This window comes from Oncorhynchus keta, chromosome 2 (assembly GCF_023373465.1).
Source record: "Oncorhynchus keta strain PuntledgeMale-10-30-2019 chromosome 2, Oket_V2, whole genome shotgun sequence".
Classification (NCBI taxonomy): domain Eukaryota; kingdom Metazoa; phylum Chordata; class Actinopteri; order Salmoniformes; family Salmonidae; genus Oncorhynchus; species Oncorhynchus keta.
The window spans coordinates 34,858,233-34,872,832 of NC_068422.1; the positions used below are offsets into that span (position 1 = coordinate 34,858,233).

The 14,600-nt window shown below is 46.9% G+C and overlaps 1 protein-coding gene across 2 annotated transcripts in view; it reads left to right on the forward strand.

The window, feature by feature from the left end:
• LOC118399754 (regulator of G-protein signaling 7) overlaps positions 1–14,600 on the forward strand; it is a 117,703-nt gene that overhangs the window by 58,404 nt on the left and 44,699 nt on the right. The gene's annotated exons all lie outside the window — the stretch shown is intronic.

A 14,600-nucleotide genomic window follows, 5' to 3' on the forward strand; every position in this document is an offset into this window, starting at 1 on the left:
CTCCCACTCCTAGTTCTATTCTGGTTAGGGCCAGTTTGCTCCATTCTGTGAAGGGAGTAGTACACCAGATCTTCAGTTTCTTGGCAATTTCTCGCATGGAATAGTCTTTATTTCTCAGAACAAGAATAGACTGACGAGTTTCAGAGGAAAGTTATTTTTTTCTGTGCATTTTGAGCCTGTAATCAAACCCGCAAATGCTGCTGCTCCAGATACTCAACTAGTCTAAAGAAGGCCAGTTTTATTGCTTCTTTGACAGTTTTCAGCTGTGCTAACATAATTGCAAAAGGACTTTTTAATGATCAATTCGTCTATTGAAATTATAAACTTGGATTAGCTTACACCACGAGCCATTGGAACACAGGAGTGATGGTTGCTGATAATGGGTCTCTATACGCCTATGTAGATATTCCATAAAAAACCTGCCATTTCCAGCTGCAATAGTCATTTACAACATTAACAATGTCTGCACTGTATTTCGGATCAATTTGATGTAATTTTATTGAACAAAAAAAATGTTTTTCTATAAAAAACAAGTACATTTCTAAGTGACCCTAAACTTTTGAACGGTAGTGTATATAATGTATTCTATACTATCTATTGCATCTTAGCCTATGCCGCTCTGACGTTGCTCATCCATATATTTAGATATTCTTATTCCAATGCTTTACTTAGATTTGTGTGTATTAGGTATTTATTGTGGAATTCTTAGATATTCAACAACTGAGACATAAACTGAACAAGTTCCACAGACATGTGACTAACATAAATTGAATAATTTGTCCCTGAACAAAGGGGGGGTACCACATGAGGGAGGAGGATGTCTTCTCTGTAACACACAGCGTTGAGATTGCCTATAATGACAACAAGCTCAGTCCGATGATACTGTGACACACAACCCCAGACCATGACGGACCCTCCACCTCCAAATCAATCCTGCTCCAGGGTACAGGCTTCGGTGTAACACTCATTCTTTCGACAAATAACGCAAATCCAACCATCACCTCTGGTGAGACAAAACCACGACTCATCAAAGAGCTCTTTTTTCCAGTCCTGTCTGGTCCAGCGACAGTGGGTTTGTGCACATAGGGAGGAGGATGTCACCGGTGATGTCTGGTGAGGACCTGCCTTACAACAGGCCTAAAGCTCTCAGTTCAGCCTCTCCCAGCGGATTGCAGACAGTCTGAGCACTGATGGAGGGATTGTGCGTTCCTGGTGTAACTCGGGCAGTTGTTGTTGCCATCCTGTGCCTGTCCCGCAGGTGTGATGTTCGGATGTACCGATCCCATGCAGGTGTTGTTACACGTGGTCTGCCACTGCGAAGACAATCAGCTCTCTGTCTTGTCTCCCTGTAGCGCTGTCTTAGGCGTTTCACAGTACGGACCTTGCAATTTATTGTCATGGCCACATCTGCAGTCCTCACGCCTCCTTGCAGTATGCCTAAGGCACTTTCACGCGGATGAGCAGGGACGCTGGGCATCTTTCTTTTGGTGTTTTTTTAGAGTCAGTAGAAAGGCCTCTTTAGTGTCCTAAGTTTTCATAACTGTGACCTTAATTGCCTTCCATCTGTAAGCTGTTAGTGTCTTAACGACCGTTCCACAGGTGCATGTTCATTAATTGTTTATGGTTCATTGAACAAGCATGGGAAACAGTGTTTAAACCCTTTACAATGAAGATCTGTGAAGTTATTTGGATTTTTACAAATTATCTTTGAAAGACAGGGTCCTGAAAAAGGGACGATTTTTTGCTGAGTTTATATGATTCATAATTTGGGGTTTGATATGATGTCTCTCCCCAAAACGGTGAGCTCATACCACTGTCTGACTGTTATCTCAGAGACGGACAGCTTCAAGCCTGATATGTTTGATAGTGAATTATCCTGTTAAAATGAGGAGAGAATGGTTGCTTGGTTAAAATGTGGGGGACAGATTGACTTAAATTTTGATGAATAGAAAGGTTTTATGAAAACCAAACAGGCTAATATTGCATGATTTTCATGAAGACTGTGCTTAAAGTATTAAAACACCTCTATAACACTGGCTAGTAAATTAATAATTCATTTCTCCACATATTTTACACTATATGAGCTTGAATGTTTATTTTAAAGGGCAAAGTCTTGGATGGATTTAGCTGATATAGCCACAGTATCAGATATTGTATCTATTCATATTTAACTCTATTCTTTAGATCTATTCATATGGCCTGTTCATTTGAATGAGGATCACAAACAAGCCTGTTATGTTTTGCCAGTGAAGGTATGACTTTCTCATCTCTCCGTAAGGCAGGGTCCCCCAATTGGTAGCCCGTGGGCCCCACATCTGTTCTGAACAAAAAAAAAACTTGTTTTATTTGTTTCTTACATGTTTGGGACATTAAAGTCTGTAAAAACACCAGAAAGTGATTTTAATTTGAAAGTATGTTTCAAACTATCCCCACGCATAATAGAGAGAGATATATGTGACCGTATACAAATGTCAGAAAGGTTAGAAATTATTATGTTTTCGTCAAATATTATATCTGGTTGGGCTTCTTGTGGACAATTTGCAGTCTACAAATTTATTTGTAATCATGTTCCGGCCCCCTGACCATCCGCTCAAGAAAAAAATCGGCCCACGGCTGAATCTAGTTGATGATCTCTGCCCTATGGTTGAGAATTGTTTTTGGAATGAGTCAATACGCAAATGCATCACACTGTTCAACATTGTGTTTACTATTGCTTGTCAACATACTGTGTTCTAAATTATAACAACACACATTTTGCCAAAGTATTATGAACAATCCTCTGTTTCTGATTGCAGTGGATGATTTAAAAATGCTACGGGAAGAAGACGTGTACATGATCAACTCTCACTCAAATCTGCATGAAATCTGCCTGTGTGCTCAGTAATGTGTGGTGTACTGTGTGCTATGCCAAAATGTTGCTTTTCTATAGTGTGTAAGGTGTCGGTCTCTGTGTGGAGTGTTTGTGGGGTCTCTAGCTGTGTGAAATTCTATATGCTTTGTGTACTCAGATAACAGCAGCTGGATAATTCCATTCACCCACCTTTGTTTCAGCATTGCAGTTGGACAATCATCTATCACAGAGTAGGAGAATAATGGATGAGCTTTTCATTTCATTACAGTGGGCCTGCTGCTAGGGCTTTATTCTCTGTGTAAACCACAAACAGACTTGAACTGCTTATTACACATTCATAATGGAATTGGATCAATATTTCTTAGAATGTATTATTCCTTCCTTTCTCTGTCTTTCCTGGTAGCAAGCAGTTCAAGTGAGTAGATAGATGTATGAAGCACTTAGATGGAGAGTAAGAAGCAGAGTAAGAAGTAGTTGGAATAGCACCATGGAAGACTTTGTTATATTTGGAGCTTTTGTTGGTCATGCCATATTTGCAGACTTATGTTTAGTCATGTTTGTAATGAACACAAGGGGAGACAGAGAGCTGGTTTCAAGCGCAGGGCGCAGCAGGTGTTTATTGAAAAGGACCACAGGAGGAGGCAGGTAGCTGGGTCCGGGTGCAAGCAGAAGGACATACACAGGGGGTCCAAAAGGGCAACAGTACAAGCAGGGAAAAGGCTAGTAACGTAGTCCGGGAGATCAGGCAATAGGTAGATATCATTTAGGGGGATCTATGTGTTTGAGAGTGTGAGCTGGGAGAGTGTGAGCCCCCCCCATGGTTGGGTCTTGAGCTGAGCAGGGGGCCTCCCCCTTGGGCGTGGAGCTGGGCCGTCAGGACAGTTATGGTGGAAAGCAAGGATCATGGCTGGGTCAAGGATGTCCTGGGCAGTGACCCAGGACCGTTCTTCAGGTCCGTACCCCTCCCAATCCACCAGGTAGTGGATGCGACCACCCAGACACTTGGAGGCAAGGAGGGCTTGGACAGAATAAGCTGGTGCACCGCCGACGTCAAATTTAGGTGTGCACCACAGGAGGATGGAGGGCTGTACCTCACAGGCTTGAGAAGGGACACAATGGAAGGATGAGGTGATCCGGTAATGGTGGGCCAACTGGAGACGGTAGGTGACAAGATTGATGCTGTTTTATTTTGAAGGGACCAATGAACCGAGGACTGAACTTTTTGCAGGGGTCACGAAGCCGGATGTCCCGCGTAGAGAGCCACACACATTGCCCAGGGTGGAAGAGTGGAGTAGGTTGGCGACGCCGGTCAGCGAACCATTTCTGGAAGAGGGAAACTTGATGGAGTTACCGATTTGTGGTCTCCCAAACCTGCTCGTTCCGTCGAAACCACTCATCGACGGCAGGCACAGTTCCGGGCTCTATCTCCCATCGGAACGCGGGGGGTATCCGAGGACACACTGAAAAGGAGTGAGATGGAGTGAGGTTTGCACCTGGGAGTTCTGTGCGTGTCCGGCCCAGTCTAGATAGCGACACCACTCATGTGGTTGGTGGGTGCAGTGTTGGCGAAGGTACTTCCCTATTTCCTGATTCAGGCGTTCCGTCTGCCCATTGGTTTGAGGATGGTATCCTGAGGATAGGCTGATGGAGACCCCCAGTCGGTCAAGGAAGGCTCACCTCACCCTGGAGATGAACTGGGGTCTCCGAAACGATGTCTTTCGGGATCCCATACAGACGAAACACATGTTGGAACATGAACTCGGCCATTTTCATGCATTATAGATGCGGAAGGGGGATGAGTCGGCACATCTTGGAGAACGGGTCCACTACAACTAAAATAGTTGTGAAGCCCGAATAGTCAGGGCAGATCCGTGAGGAAATCCATGGCAATATGAGACGATGGTCTGTGTGGTGTAGGTAAAGGCTCAAGCTTACCGGTAGGTAGTTGGCGAGGAATGTAATCTCGGGTGTCTTCTGTTAGGGATGACCACCAGAGCGTGTCAGTAGCTCCGTGGTCCGGGTGATTCCGGGATGGCCAGAACTCAGCGAGGTATGCCCCACTGCATGGGGTCTGACGGACGCAGGAACGTGGGTCTTGCCTGCAGGGGTTTCAGGAGGTGCTGGGTCGTGGCATAGGGCCTCTTGGATGGCATAGGGCCTCTTGGACGGATTTCCCACTGTATGGGTCTCACGACACAAGCCGGAGGCAGAATGGGCTCAGGAGCTGGGTTAGAGGAAGGGGGGTGAAATAGACGGGATAAGGAATAAGCTTTCACATTTTTCTTGCCAGACAGATTGGTGACGGTAAAGGTGAAGCGGGTGAAGAGTGCCCAGCGAGCATGTCTGGGGTTGAGCCTCTTAGCACTTTTGAAGTACTCCAAATTGCGGTGGTCGATAAGGACAAGGAATGAGTGATGAGCTCCCTCTAACCAGTGGCGCCACTCTTCGATAGCCAACCTAATGGTGAGGAGCTCTCGGGTTCCCGACATCATAGTTCCTCTCAGCGGGTGACAGTTTCTTGGAAAAGAAGCCACATGGGTGTAATTTGGGAGGTGTCCCAAACCGCTGAGAGGGAACCGCTCCCACGTCGACCTTGGTTGCATCCACGTCCAGAACAAAAGGAAGGGTAGGATCTGGTTGCCTAAGGATGGGTGCAGAGGTTACGAGGCGTTTCGAGGTCTCAAATGCAGTAAGGGCGGCGTCGGTCCATTGGAGGGTACGGGTGTTTTGACTGGTCAGAGCTGAAAGAGGAGCAGTTGTGCTGCTGCAGTTTCGGATGAACCGGTGGTAGTAGTTGGTGAATCCTAGGAGCCGTTGTAGTTCCTTTATTAAGGGGTCGGTAATCTATGCAGGGACGGAGACTACCATCCTTTTTTTACAAAAAATAACTGGATGCAGCCGGAGACGTGGATGAATGGATGAATCCCATGTCGAGAGCCTCTTCTATATATGTGTCCATAGCCTCATTCTCTGGGATGGACAAGGGGTAGATCCGACCCTTAGGCGGCGATGCCACAGGAAGGTCGATCACGCAGTCCTCTAGGCGATGAAAGCAGAATAGACGCCTTTCATGCTGAAGACACTCAGAAACTGGGCATATACAGGTGGGATGTGGGTTGGATGGCAGACCCCGATCCTTCTATAGAGGTTGCTCAACAGGGTAGACTGAATCAGTTCTTAAAACAGGCGAGAGAACATGACAGCAGTTCCCCTTTGCCCGCCAGGAGATGGCAGGGTTGTCAAGGCTTAGCCAGGGGTGACTGAGGATGAGGGGTTCTTTAGGTGAAGACAACAACATTAACTGAATGACCTCAGAGTGAAGGAGACCAATCTAAAGCGTTATACTGTCGGTCATGCAAGTCACAAGACCAGTCCCGAGAGGTTGTCCGTCCAGCGCATTAATCCTAAAGTGAGGATTAACAGGGATTTATTTGAACCTTAACTATTGTGCGAATTGTTTGTGAATGAAAGTTCCTGCAGCCCCAGAGTCCACTAGTCCCTCCACAAACTGAGTGACCCCATTAGCAGAAAGAAGAGCCAGGATCCCAAACTGCCTTTTGGTAATGTTCAAAAACGTAGAGGTGCTTACCCCGGCGGAAGTGGAGGGATTGTGGTCACTCGCGAAGGGCGAATCGGACAGCTCTCTCCACAATAGAGGGACAGGTTCACGTAACCTCCGGTGTCTCTCGGCAGGCATGAGAGGGGCGCGGCCAAGTTGCATGGGTTTAGGGCTATTGGACCGTGGTGGAAGAGAGAAGGACGTGGAAGACTCGCAGGCCATGGGCAACTGTATAGGTCTGCGGTCCACCAGTAGGTTGCTAATGGATATGGACATCCGGATGTATTGGTTTAGGTCTGTTAAATCTCCTCTGCAGGCCAGTTCTGTTTGCAACTCCCGATTAAGACCCCTCCGGTAGACTGTATTGAGAGCTGGTTCACTCCATCCACTGCTGGCTGCCATGGTACGGAACTCAAGGGCATACTCAGTGGTGAAGCGACGGCCCTGTCGCAGCTCACATAACAAGTCCCCAGTGTGACGACCTGGAACTGAATGGTCGAACACCTTATGGAAGAGGCCGTGGAAACGTGATTCAGATCAGAACTTTGAGCGGCCTACAGGGCTGTGACCCAATCCAGAGCTTTGCCTTTGAGTATGGAGATGACGAAGTCCACCCTGTGTTTGTCAGAGATGAAGTCAGCGGGGTGATGGTCAAGGTTACACTGCATGAAAAATCCTTGATATTTCCATGGGGAGCCGTCGTATTTATTAGGCATGGATATAGGGAGAGATGAACGAGAGGAGGCTGTGGCACTTGATATCGGTGAAGCAGGAATGGACTGGCGAAGGAGGTCGCAGAGTTCATCAATACGTTCCTCCTGTCAGGCCAGACGTAGCTGCAGCTCCGCTGAATCCATCTGTCATTTTTAGTGAGGTATTCTGTAATGAACACACGGGGAGACAGAGAGCTGGTTTCAAGTGCAGGGCGCAGCAGGTGTTATTTGAAAAGGACCATAGGAGGAGGCAGGTAGCTGGGTTCAGGGGCAAGCAGAAGGTCATACACAGGGGGTCAAAAAGGGCAACAGTACAAATCACGGCTGTGACTATAACAGAATGTTTGTTTCGTGAAAAATCCCAAGGAAAATTGATCACCAAAAAGGGAAAAAAATATCAATGCGCCAGTTGCCTGTTTTGTCTATGGCACAGCAAAATAGATGGCTCCCAGTTTACAAGTCCTACAGCTTCCACATGATGTCGCCAGTCTTGGCAATTACCTGGAGGTTGTTCCTTGGTCAAATGAAGAAGACACACCCCATGTCATCCGGTATACAACAGGATGTTTTGGAAGAGAGATTTTCGACCATGATTTGAAGACGTGGAGCTATTAAATACACATCGCCCCGTGATCAATTTGATAGATTATTAACGTTTACTAATACCTAAAGTTGGATTACAAAAGTAGTTTGAAGTGTTTTGTCAAAGTTTATAGGCAACTTTTTTAATTAAAAAAAATGACGTTGCGTTTTGAAACGGTCTTCATCACACAGTCTTCATAAATGGACATTTTGGGTATATATGGACCAATTTAATCGGAAAAAAGACGCAATAGTGATGTTTATGGGACATATAGGAGTGCCAACAAAGAAGCTCGTCAAAGGTAATGAATGTTTTATATTTTATTTCTGCGTTTTGTGTAGCGCCGGCTACGCTAATTCTTTTGTTTACGTCCCCTTGAGGTATTTCGGGGTGTTGCATGCTATCAGATAATAGCTTCTCATGCTTTCGCCGAAAAGCATTTTAAAAATCTGACTTGGTGGCTAGATTCACAACGAGTGTAGCTTTAATTGAGTACCTTGCATGTGTGTTTTAATGAAAGTTTGAGTTTTAACGAGTGCTATTAGCATTTGGCGTGGCGCATTTGCATTTTCTGTTGGCTAGGTGGGACGCCAGCGTGTCGGGTGACACCAAGAGGTTTTAAATCACAAATATTCAGGCTGATGGTATTTTACACTGAGTGGGAGGGAGAGACAGTGTGAAGTCTCGATTATTAAATTTACATTTACATTTAAGTCATTTAGCAGACGCTCTTATCCAGAGCGACTTACAAATTGGTGCATTCACCTTATGACATCCAGTGGAACAGTCACTTTACAATAGTGCATCTAAATCTTAAAAGGGGGGTGAGAAGGATTACTTATCCTATCCTAGGTATTCCTTAAAGAGGTGGGGTTTCAGGTGTCTCCGGAGGGTGGTGATTGACTCCGCTGTCCTGGCGTCGTGAGGGAGTTTGTTCCACCATTGGGGGCCAGAGCAGCGAACAGTTTTGACTGGGCTGAGCGGGAACTGTACTTCCTCAGTGGTAGGGAGGCGAGCAGGCCAGAGGTGGATGAACGCAGTGCCCTTGTTTGGGTGTAGGGCCTGATCAGAGCCTGGAGGTACTGAGGTGCCGTTCCCCTCACAGCTCCGTGAGGCAAGCACCATGGTCTTGTAGCGGATGCGAGCTTCAACTGGAAGCCAGTGGAGAGAGCGGAGGAGCGGGGTGACGTGAGAGAACTTGGGAAGGTTGAACACCAGACGGGCTGTGGCGTTCTGGATGAGTTGTAGGGGTTTAATGGCACAGGCAGGGAGCCCAGCCAACAGCGAGTTGCAGTAATCCAGACGGGAGATGACAAGTGCCTGAATTAGGACCTGCGCCGCTTCCTGTGTGAGGCAGGGTCGTACTCTGCGGATGTTGTAGAGCATGAACCTACAGGAACGGGCCACCGCCTTGATGTTAGTTGAGAACGACAGGGTGTTGTCCAGGATCACGCCAAGGTTCTTAGCGCTCTGGGAGGAGGACACAATGGAGTTGTCAACCGTGATGGCGAGATCATGGAACGGGCAGTCCTTCCCCGGGAGGAAGAGCAGCTCCGTCTTGCCGAGGTTCAGCTTGAGGTGGTGATCCGTCATCCACACTGATATGTCTGCCAGACATGCAGAGATGCGATTCGCCACCTGGTCATCAGAAGGGGAAAGGAGAAGATTAATTGTGTGTCGTCTGCATAGCAATGATAGGAGAGACCATGTGAGGTTATGACAGAGCCAAGTGACTTGGTGTATAGCGAGAATAGGAGAGGGCCTAGAACAGAGCCCTGGGGACACCAGTGGTGAGAGCGCGTGGTGAGGAGACAGATTCTCGCCACGCCACCTGGTAGGAGCGACCTGTCAGGTAGGACGCAATCCAAGCGTGGGCCGCGCCGGAGATGCCCAACTCGGAGAGGGTGGAGAGGAGGATCTGATGGTTCACAGTATCGAAGGCAGCCGATAGGTCTAGAAGGATGAGAGCAGAGGAGAGAGAGTTAGCTTTAGCGGTGCGGAGCGCCTCCGTGATACAGAGAAGAGCAGTCTCAGTTGAATGACTAGTCTTGAAACCTGACTGATTTGGATCAAGAAGGTCATTCTGAGAGAGATAGCGGGAGAGCTGGCCAAGGATGGCACGTTCAAGAGTTTTGGAGAGAAAAGAAAGAAGGGATACTGGTCTGTAGTCATTGACATCGGAGGGATCGAGTGTAGGTTTTTTCAGAAGGGGTGCAACTCTCGCTCTCTTGAAGACGGAAGGGATGTAGCCAGCGGTCAGGGATGAGTTGATGAGCGAGGTGAGGTAAGGGAGAAGGTCTCCGGAAATGGTCTGGAGAAGAGAGGAGGGGATAGGGTCAAGCGGGCAGGTTGTTGGGCGGCCGGCCGTCACAAGACGCAAGATTTCATCTGGAGAGAGAGGGGAGAAAGAGGTCAGAGCACAGTGTGTGAGCAGAACCAGCGGTGTCGTTTGACTTAGCAAACGAGGATCGGATGTCGTCGACCTTCTTTTCAAAATGGTTGACGAAGTCATCTGCAGAGAGGGAGGAGGGGGGGAGGGGGAGGAGGATTCAGGAGGGAGGAGAAGGTGGCAAAGAGCTTCTTAGGGTTAGAGGCAGAAGCTTGGAATTTAGAGTGGTAGAAAGTGGCTTTAGCAGCAGAGACAGAAGAGGAAAATGTAGAGAGGAGGGAGCGAAAGGATGCCAGGTCCGCAGGGAGGCGAGTTTTCCTCCATTTCTGCTCGGCTGCCCGGAGCCCTGTTCTGTGAGCTCGCAATGAGTCGTCGAGCCACGGAGCGGGAGGGGAGGACCGAGCCGGCCTGGAGGATAGGGGGCATAGAGAGTCAAAGGATGCAGAAAGGGAGGAGAGGAGGGTTGAGGAGGCAGAATCAGGAGATAGGTTGGAGAAGGTTTGAGCAGAGGGAAGAGATGATAGGATGGAAGAGGAGAGAGTAGCGGGGAGAGAGAGCGAAGGTTGGGACGGCGCGATACCATCCGAGTAGGGGCAGTGTGGGAAGTGTTGGATGAGAGCGAGAGGGAAAAGGATACAAGGTAGTGGTCGGAGACTTGGAGGGGAGTTGCAATGAGGTTAGTGGAAGAACAGCATCTAGTAAAGATGAGGTCGAGCGTATTGCCTGCCTTGTGAGTAGGGGGGGAAGGTGAGAGGGTGAGGTCAAAAGAGGAGAGGAGTGGAAAGAAGGAGGCAGAGAGGAATGAGTCAAAGGTAGACGTGGGGAGGTTAAAGTCGCCCAGAACTGTGAGAGGTGAGCCGTCCTCTCCGAGGGAACCTGGAGGGCGATAAATGATAAGGATGTTAAGCTTGAAAGGGCTGGTAACTGTGACAGCATGGAATTCAAAGGAGGCGATAGACAGATGGGTAAGGGGAGAAAGAGAGAATGACCACTTGGGAGAGATGAGGATCCCGGTGCCACCACCCCGCTGACCAGAAGCTCTCGGGGTGTGCGAGAACACGTGGGCGGACGAAGAGAGAGCAGTAGGAGTGGCAGTGTTATCTGTGGTGATCCATGTTTCCGTCAGTGCCAAGAAGTCGAGGGACTGGAGGGAGGCATAGGCTGAGATGAACTCTGCCTTGTTGGCCGCAGATCGGCAGTTCCAGAGGCTACCGGAGACCTGGAACTCCACGTGGGTCGTGCGCGCTGGGACCACCAGATTAGGTGGCCGCGGCCACGCGGTGTGGAGCGTTTGTATGGTCTGTGCAGAGAGGAGAGAACAGGGATAGACAGACACATAGTTGCCAGGCTACAGAAGAGGCTACGCTAATGCAAAGGAGATTGGAATGACAAGTGGACTACACGTCTCGAATGTTCAGAAAGTTAAGCTTACATATCAAGAATCTTATTGACTAAAATGATTAAAATGATACAGTACTGCTGAAGTAGGCTAGCTGGCAGTGGCTGCGTTGTTGACTTTGTAGGCTAGCTGGCAGTGGCTGCGTTGTTGACACTACACTAATCAAGTCGTTCCGTTGAGTGTAATAGTTTCTACAGTGCTGCTATTCGGGGGCTAGCTGGCTAGCTAGCAGTGTTGATTACGTTACGTTGCGTTAAAAGAACGACAATAGCTGGCTAGCTAACCTAGAAAATCGCTCTAGAGTACACAATTATCTTTGATACAAAGACGGCTATGTAGCTAGCTATGTAGCTAGCTACGATCAAACAAATCAAACCGTTGTACTGTAATGAAATGAAATGAAAATGTGATACTACCTGTGGAGCAAAGCGGAATGCGACCGGGTTATCACTCTGTTATCCTGCTGGTTAGCTCAGTGAATTACGTAACTAAGTTCTAAAAAGTGTCAGCCAATGTGATGTCAATCTGCCAGCTGTCATTTAGCTATGGCTGACCTATTGGCAATGTGAATACTGGAAGTGGCTGTCTTTGACCTAAGGATATCTGTTTGTCATAGTGACAGTGCTTTGTTAAACTCCTCAAAATGATCTGATGAGAGCTGTCCAGCACGGCTCTCAATCCTCTGTCTGGCACCAATTTCACCTGTTAAGTGGGGAGGATATACATATTTATAAATCTGATCTCACGTTAGATAGGCATCTCTGTAACCCCATATACTACCTACAGCTCTTTATGTTCTATGTCTGTGTTCTCTCAGTCCATTACAAACCAATTACTCTAAAGGTTTTGGCTTCAGTGTACTTGAAATAGGGCAAACTCTTTTTGTAAGATGCTGGTCCCATTTTCAAAAAATATTTAATTGATTAAATTTTTTAGAATTGTTTACTTATCTATAGTTGGTTTATTATTGATTACAGTGGAGTCTGCTCTCCACTGTTCCATATTCAATATATTTCAGTTGATACATTGGTACATCCTAAATTGCTATGGTACTGTATCTAGCATTTACAATTACGTGTTCTCGTCAACAAATTCTTAGGACATCAAAATAGTCCATTAGAACTAAAAAATAAAATCCTGACCTTCACTTAAGATCTTAAATGAAATACAACAGATCTGATGATTGAACAACATTTTGCAGTAAGTATGTACCTCTATTTTAGACTCTATTGTACAAAGATCCAGTGCTTAGGTCATGGTAACTGAGACTTACATGGCAACTTCAGGTACTCAGGCTAAGAGTACAGCCACAGCATTTTTGCAAATGACCATAGAAAACAGTTTTATGGTTATGTTGCCTACACAATCCCTTCCAGAGCACAGCTGCCAGAAGAAAATGTAGTTGTCAAGATATTAGTGTAGTTGTCAAGATATTGTACAGACTTAGGGTGAAAGTTGATGAGGCACAGGGAAGCCAGTCTGATTAGCATAATGCATTCTACGAGGATAGAAAATGAGCTTTTGTAACCAACACTAACCAATAAACCTTAATGGTTCCCAATTACTATCCAATATGATACAGTATAAGGGCAGTGCATTGTAGTCTATGTAGCAGAAAAAGAGCAGCAGGCCTTGCATTGTGTGTGTGTGTCACATTGTTAGCATGTATTTATTCATGCCACAGGGCTGGTTTGAGATATCTCTTGGCATCCATCCGTGAAGGCTGACAAATATGGGCCACACTCTGCTCCACTCCGTCCTGTCTGTTCCTGGAAATAGGGCCATCTGCCAGGGCAGCTGAGCCATGGTGCAGAGCAGTGCTCCTGTCCTGGAGAGTTGTAATGCAGATCTGTCTTTCTGTGGCATGTCTGTTTTGAGCCAGGTTGTCATGTCCAAACACACCAAGACAGTCGTGAAGAGGGCACGACAAAGCCTATTCTCCCCCAGGAAACTAAAAAGATTTGGCATGGGTCCTCAGATCCTCAAAAGGTTCTACAGATGCATTATCGAGAGCATCCTGACTGGTTGCATCACTGCCTGGTACGGCAACTGCTCGGCCTCCGACCGCAAGGCACTACAGAGGGTAGTGCGTATGGCCCAGTACATCACTGGGGCTAAGCTGCCTGCCATCCAGGACCTCTACAACCAGGCGGTGTCAGAGTAAGGCCATACCAATTGTCAAAGACCCCAGCCACCCCCAGTCATAGACTGTTTTCTCTTTTACCGCATGGCAAGTGGTACCGGAGTGCCAAGTCTAGGACCAAAAGGCTTCTCAACAGTTTTTACCCCCAAGCCATAAGACTCCTGAACAGGTAATCAAATGGCTACCCGGACTATTTGCATTGTGTGTCTCCCCCCAACCCCTCTTTTACTCTGCTGCTACTCTCTGTTCATCATATATGTGTAGTCACTTTAACTATATATTCATGTACATACTACCTCAATTAGCCCGACCAACCGGTGCCCCTGCACATTGGCTACCCGGACTATCTGCTTTGTGTCCCACCACCCACCACCCGCCAACCCCTCTTTTACGCTACTGCTACTCTCTGTTTATCATATATGCATAGTCACATTAACCATATCTACATGTACATACTACCTGAATCAGCTCGACTAACCGGTGCTGTATATAGCCTCGCTACTGTTATTTTCACTGTCTTTTTTAACTGTTTTTATTTATTTACTTATCTAATACCTTTTTTTTTTTACATACAAATTGCACTGTTGATTAGAGCCTGTAAGTAAGCATTTCATTGTAAGGTCTACACCTGCTGTATTTGGCGCACATGACAAATAAACTTTGATTTGATGTCACATTTCTTTTAGGTTTTAGCTCAAAGGTGTGATTTTATTCATCACAGTGCCCTTTTAAATGTACCTGAGATGTATTTCTTGTGACATTTAGTTCTGTCCTGTTTGTTTTAAGACACGCGGGATGGGGAAACATTAGGCTGAAACTTTGCTGTAAGATTAGCTCTAATCCAATAACATAGACTGGCATTGATAAGAGAAGTGTCTCTGCTGCAAATATCCAACCCAGATCTGTGTCACAGAGGCCATTCACAACTCAGTAAGACACCACCACTCCCTCACTTCAGCCTCT